Raw genomic sequence first — 7337 nt, 5'->3', positions numbered from 1 at the left:
CTAAACATACCAAACCAACCAATTTAAATGTCATTCTACACAAAACCAAACATACCAAAACTACAAAGTTTCACCTATCACTTTACACACCACCAAACATACCAAACCAACCAATTTACATGTCATTCTACACAAAACTAAACATACCAAAACTACAAAGTTTCACCTATCATTTTACACACCACCAAACTTACGAAACCAACAAATTTACATGTCATTTTACATAACACCTAACATACCAAAACTACCATTTTGAGAATTTACAACTCTAAAACATCTCAGGCTATGGCTTCCAATCTGGATTTGGTCTTTTCTTTTTAGCCTCCATAATTTCTATTCCTTTTTGGATTGTTGTAACAATGCGTTTGCCTTTTACTTTGTCTGATGATGAAGAAGTAGTTCCACCACCCCTAATTGCCCCACCCCTAGCTGCTCCACCCCTAACTGTACCACCCCTAGTTGCCCCACCCCTAGTGCCAGTTGCTACAGTTGCACCACCCCTAGTCAATGGACCTTTTCTTGCAGATCCTGAAGTTGCACCACCCCTAGTCAATGGACCTTTTCTTACAGGTCCTGAAGTTGCACCACCCCTAGTTAATGGACCTATTCTTCTAGGTCCTGAAGTTGCACCACCCCTAGTTAATGGACCTTTTCTTGCAGCTCCTAAAGTTGTACCACCCCTAGTTAATGGCCCTCTCCTTGCAACAGCTTCAGTTTCACTTCCATCTTTAGTTAGATCAATGTGTATTGGCCCAGTGTTTTTTATGGGAACACTATGACAAATACCAGCTATCCGATCCGAACGGCGAGTCCTTGTTGCAGGCCCTCCCATTGACAATGTAGGAACTACCAGATCATCTGTTAATTCTCTGAGTGACACACCCCATGCTGGAGGTACGATAATGCCTGCACCAAATCCTGCTTCATCCTCCGCAAATGTAGGTGGAAGTGATACTCTTCCTTCATCAGTATCAGCAATGGTATGTGATACCCTTCCTTCGTCAGCAACCCCAGTGGGCGGTAATTCTCTTCTTTTATAACCAAATCCAGGGGACGGTGTGTGGTCTCGCTCATCAACAAGTTGTGGGATGTTGATTACCTTGCTCTTGGAATGTGTACCACCAACACTTGTAGACGCTTTCCTGTTGGATATGCCCTTCTTCTTTATATGTTAAAAAACAAAAAAAAGCAAAAAAAAAAAAAAGCAAAACATTCTGAAAGTTAGTTTAAACAGCACTAACTATGAGGGTACAAAAAACAAACATAAAACAAGTGAAATGTAATGACCTTAAAAACTGTAGTTTTTTGTTGTGGACCACATAGTCCACCACCACTTGTCGGCTGACCCCTCTGCACAACAAATAGTGGAAAGAAAAAATATTAATAATTGCATTTGTTGAAAGTGGAGTACAATAATACCAATCATTGAAACCTGGTATACTGAATGAAGAAAAATCTTATCAATTGTTCTCCTAACCGTAAGGAGGCCCCATACCAAGAGAAAATATGCAATAGATGTAAGTCAATCCCAAACTCAATCCCAATAAGATGATATTTTAGTACTCAATGCTAGAATTTCCTACAGTAATACCATATCATTGAAAGTACTACCTTTTCCACAACTTTTTGTTTGCCTTTCGTCACTTTAGGTGTCCTTGAACCAACCCTTTGTGACTGAACACATAACACCCGATAACAACAAATAAGTGTCACAATATTATCATGTATAAAAGCACACACACTATAAATATTATTAAGCATCTCATTATTAAATATAATAGTTACGTATTAGAAACTTACAGATGTTGTACTCGACATTCTGCTGTTAGATGCTTCACTTCTATTCGTTGAACATTACCTTTTATTGTGACCAACACCATTACACTTCCCACATTTCATTCTAGCTCCAAATTTCCTCCCTTTTCCTTTGCTTCTTTGGCCTACCAGGAGCAATTTGTCCTATTGGAGGCTCCAATTTATCATGACTTGTTTTGATCCACTATTCCTCACTAAGCATGGGTATATAACTGGAGCATATGCCTTCTTGTACACCGCTATAGTAAAGCATTCATCAACATAATCCTCAGGATCCCTACAATCATAAAGTATAGCAGCCACTGCATGGGGACATGGGATTCCGGTAAGTTCCCACTGCCTGCAACCACACCTCCTTCTATAGAGGTGTACCACAAACTGTTTATTATCCGGACAAGTAACTTCAAACATCAAATCACTAGCATACTGCGCAATGCAATCCACTGCTTCTAACCCAATTGCTTCCAACTTTGCAGCAATCCTAGTGCATCACTTCCCAGTCAATTTCTCTATCCCTTCCTTCTTAGCTTGATATCTTCTCATCAGCTTCTTCCTTATCATCTCCAACATGATCAATATGGGCTTGTCACGAGCCTTTAGAATGTATGAGTTGAAACACTCATAGATGTTGTTCACTAGTAGGTTGCACTTTGAGTAGTCACTAAACCATGCCCTAGACCACCCGCTAGGGTCAACATTACTCAAATATTCATAGGCGTCTTTGTTCATTTTCTTCAAGTCTTTCATATGATCATTGAAATCATATTTTGTGTATGAAGACACTGCAGACCATAATTGTTCCTTCAATGCCAACCCTCGATGCCCCTCAATGTCTCTAAAGTTGGCATATAGATGCCTAACACATATCCTGTGATCAGCCATTGGCATAACAACCTCAAAAGCAGGGATAAGACCCTGCAAAATAAAATAATAGTATGTTACCTTTTCTAGAGTCAAACAAAGTGCATGAATATTTAAAGTGTGACAAAAATGTTACCTTCTGCCAATCTGAAATGAATGTAGGCCTAGCATGCCTGGCATGGGTATGAAGATCAGACACCAGTGTTTCAAGGAACCAAATCCAACTGTCTTTGGTCTCAGCTTCGACAACCGTGAAAGCAATTGGGTACATGTTGTTGTTCCCATCTCTTCCAACTGCAGACAGGAGTTGGCCCTTTAATGGTCCTTTTAGGAAGCACCCATCTACCCTTATGAAAGGCCTACAACCCTCTAGAAAGCCCTTCTTCATGGTTGCCAGAGAAACATACAATCTTCCAAATCTTGGAGGCAAATTTGGGTTTGGTCTGTCCATTTTCATCAGAACACAGCTTCCACTGTTAGTATACCTCAAGGTTTCACAATAGTCCCACAACCTCCGATATTGGTCCTCAAGATTCCCATATAACTTTTGTTTGGCCTTCCTCCAAGCTTTGTACATCATAGTTGGATTTACATCCACACGCCATTTGTCCTTCACTTCATTTTGGATTACTTCCAAAGGCATGTTGGGCTGAACCCTGAACTTGTCAATTAGCTTGTTCACAATTCAAGTGGAGTTGACTATTGTGTTTCTGTATTTCCGACCACAACTGTGCTTAGAGTGTACAGATCTTACCTAAAATGATTTTTCCTCAGGCATCTTTCTTGCATACACTCGATACTTACATTTGGCATCTCTACATACCGCTACACACCTCATTGTTTCATTTTTTTAAAATCTGACATCCTTCCCCCTCTTCAGGTTATACACCCTAACAGCTTCCCTAAACATCTTAATATTTGGGAATTTCATCTAAAGCTGAATGGCTGGATCCCCTAGATCCACAGCATGAAAATCTAATGTGGGTGTAGATATGGTTTCACCATCTTCATCACTAAGGACTGGTGACACAAGAATATCACTCCTACCCATGTTGGAGTTGTCATCATCATCATCATTATTGTCATCAAATGATTTCTTAAACTTACCTCTACTGTTATCCACTTCATCTCGCTCATCAACAGCAGCCTCTTCCTCATCATTGTCATGATGATCACTTCCATCATCATCACCCTCTTCTACACCTCTTTCATCCCTATCTTGTTCCTCATCCTCACACTCCGCTACATTGGACGTATTAGGCTGTGTTTTTGATGGTTCAGCCCCATCATCAATCCCATCAACATCTACATCAAATAGATGTTCGTCATCACTAATCTTATCACGCCACCAAGGGTCGTTAAGATCAACCCTCCCTCCATCCTCATCTTCATCCTCTTCCTCACATTCCTCTTCACCAACTCCACTCTCTCCGAAAGAAACAACAAATAAGTGCACTATGTTATGACCAGTATGGGAGGCAACCATAGATAGCACAACATAGTCAGATGTAATCAAATGCAACCCACTAGCTAGAGTTTTACCAGGTTCTTGAAAATAAATTAAATCCCCTGAGTTATACCCATAATGTCGACATATGGCTTCCAATTCAAAGTAAGACAATTCATCTGGGTAAACACTTTTTGTATGGACTGCCACATCCCCCCCAACATACTCACATCCAACTATTCTATTGAATCTATCCCCATAATGGACCTCGAACACTAATCTTGAATTGGCCATCCTAGAAAGTGAAAATAAATATTTTATCGAATTTTATAATAAAAAACATCTAAAGAAAAATAAACGAAATTGATACAATGATTTAATTGTAAATTGAAGATGGTAGAATGAAATAGCCATTATCAAATAAAACTTTTGACAAGTACTTACGAATTTTAAACCACCTATCGAATAACTCTAAATCCGGCAATTGGGCGGGTTAAGAAAGTTCCACAATTTGCAGTTGATGGGAATTTGTATCCTCCATCAATAATGACTATAAGCAAGGAATTATTTGACTTGGTTTCATATCTCCAATATTATTATACCGTAACAATGAACACTTTGTCGAAAATAAAACCCTCTAACACTTTTCCCCCCAAATGATATGATCATTGAAATCATAGCATACATCCCTCATCATTAAACGTGATGCTTTAGTCGTTTTGTTGAAGCGGAAGAAATAAATTATTCATTTAGAAATGTTTCATGATTTATGATGATTAAAACATATGTTGTTTGGTTATTATTCTTAATTTACTTTGTTCTTAACATGTAATTAACCCTTTGGTGTTGACAGATGATATAATTTTTTTTGATATCCCATAAGGATCGAAAAGACTGGAATCAAATCACTACTGATCATATAATTTCAAGTTGACACCTTAAAATTTCAAGTCAAGATGCAAAGTTTAAAGAAGCGAAAATCTTTCCACTATAATTCTTAATGATCAGTAGTGATTTGATTCCAGTCTTTTCCAAAGAGCCCTATGGGATATCAAAAAAAATTATTATAACTAAAATTAGCACTCTTCCAACCGAAAATGTCAACGTGTCTTCAACATTCGTAAACAACAATGTCAAATTACCTTTTGACAATAATTCATCAGAAGTGCACTTAAGAATTGTCTTTTGACCAGAATTTCTTTAATGTGTGAGTGCACTTCTCTCTCTTACAAATGCGTGCACACTTATCTCCTCTTTCTTTCATCCATTAAGTCCACCACCACTTGCTACTGCCATTGTAAATGGATTAATACATTATCATTGTGATCAAATAGAAATTAGAAATTTATATGTTACATCTAAAAATTGTGCCATCATTTTTTTTCAACAGCTCGAACGGTATTCATACTTTTTACCCTTTTTTCTTAGCTATAAACTTCTCTTTATTATTTAAATATATCATTATGAAGAGGATAGTTTTAAAATCTAAAGAAATGATTTGGGCAAATTTAATATGTCTACCTACAATCAGCACTGGTATAATTTTTCTTTTTGGTACTGGGCACAGGGAGGCGGGGGTTACAATAGCAGATGATCTATTGAGCTTTATGAGTCAAAATTTCATGCTAATAGACAACTATTATTAAATAGATTTTATTAAGTCTTTCTATCATTCATGAATTTTTCTAAGTTATATAATTAACTCACAAGTAACTAGGAGATCATGTTGAAAATAAATAGTAGGTTGCCTCTCATGTCACAGAAAGGTTGTAAACTTCTAAGCCAAATAAGTGGAGAAGAAAAGGAAGACAAGAGATTAGATTTATAGCTTCCATTACTTAAAGGGGGCAAATCATGAATCAAACCTATGAAAGTTGGATGACTTATCAAGGCTATAAATGTTAGAAAAATAAAAACTAAATTTCCTCTACAAAATCTCTCGACATATATATTCCTTATTATGTTTTCATTATATTTTCTTTATTAGATTGTATTCTTTAGCACACATAATGTTACCTTTTCTAGATATACATTTTCCTTAATATGCTTCCATTATATTTTCTTTCTAGATATAGAAGAAGAAGAAGAAAAAGTTGAAGGAGAAATAGAAAATGTTTATGGATAATTCCATAAAAACGAATATGAATATGAATGATTGAACACCTTCTTTTTCATAAGCCAATCAATAGCAAAACAAAGAAAAAGTTGACAGACAAATAGAAAATGTTTATGGAGAATTCCATATAAACAAATATGAATATGAATGATTGAACACCTTCTTTTTCAGAAGCCAATCAATAGCAAAACAAAGAAAAAGTTGAAGGACAAACAGAAAATGTTTATGGATAATTCCATATAAACAAATATGATTGAGTGAACACCTTCTTTTTCAGAAGCCAATCAATAGCAAAATAAAGAAAAAGTTGAAGGAGAAATAGAAAATGTTTATGGAGAATTCCATATAAACAAATATGAATGATTGAACACCTTCTTTTTCAAGTATTTTATATTAAGGATTTTGTCCCTTTATCCTTATTGGAAGTTTAGATATTTGGTGTTTGATATTTAAGAAGTTGCAATTTGGTTCTTAAATTACTTAAAATATTACAATAGCAGATGATCTATTGAGCCTTATCAGTCAAAATTTCATGCTAATAGCCAACTTGCTAAATATATACATATTTTTTTATTTTATGTGCTTCACAATCTTGTTAGTAACTCATTATTTTGTCTCATTTATCTCAAATTACAAATGAGAACTTCAATGGTAATGAAAAATATCCAAATCTCAATTATGCCAGGAACAAGCCCATCAAACAAGCAATACTAGCACCTGAAACTACAAAATTCAGCCTCTCTTAATTTTTCCTAATTCATACTACAAAATTCAGACTACAAAATACACCACTGTTCAACAAATACACAATAAATCTTTAATCATTTCCCTAAACCCTAAACAAATCCATAGCTAAACTCATTTCAAACCATTTAACCAACCTATTAATTTCAATCGACAACAACCCTAAACCCTAAATATTCCCCCAAATCCCCCAATATTACACAAAACCGTAAACCCTAATTATTCCCCCAATATTACACAAAACTTTATCAGTATCAGCAAATTTGGGGCATACCTTGTAATTTAATCAAATTTATGTAAGAGGGTAGTGTGCTGTCCCTTTTCTCCAAGCACAAGGGGACCAAGAACGAATTC

At 36.0% G+C, this 7337-nt stretch overlaps 1 pseudogene; it reads right to left on the bottom strand.

Annotated features, from left to right (window-relative positions):
* Nucleotides 1-283: 283 nt before the first annotated feature.
* Nucleotides 284-3133, bottom strand: LOC148588186 (uncharacterized; annotated as a pseudogene).
* Between the last annotated feature and the right edge of the window lie 4204 nt (nt 3134-7337).

This window comes from Corylus avellana, chromosome 1 (assembly GCF_965113065.1).
Source record: "Corylus avellana chromosome 1, dhCorAvel1.hap1.2, whole genome shotgun sequence".
Taxonomy (NCBI): domain Eukaryota; kingdom Viridiplantae; phylum Streptophyta; class Magnoliopsida; order Fagales; family Betulaceae; genus Corylus; species Corylus avellana.
Note: the sequence above shows the minus strand (reverse complement) of the source record. Positions and strands in the feature narration are given on the sequence as shown.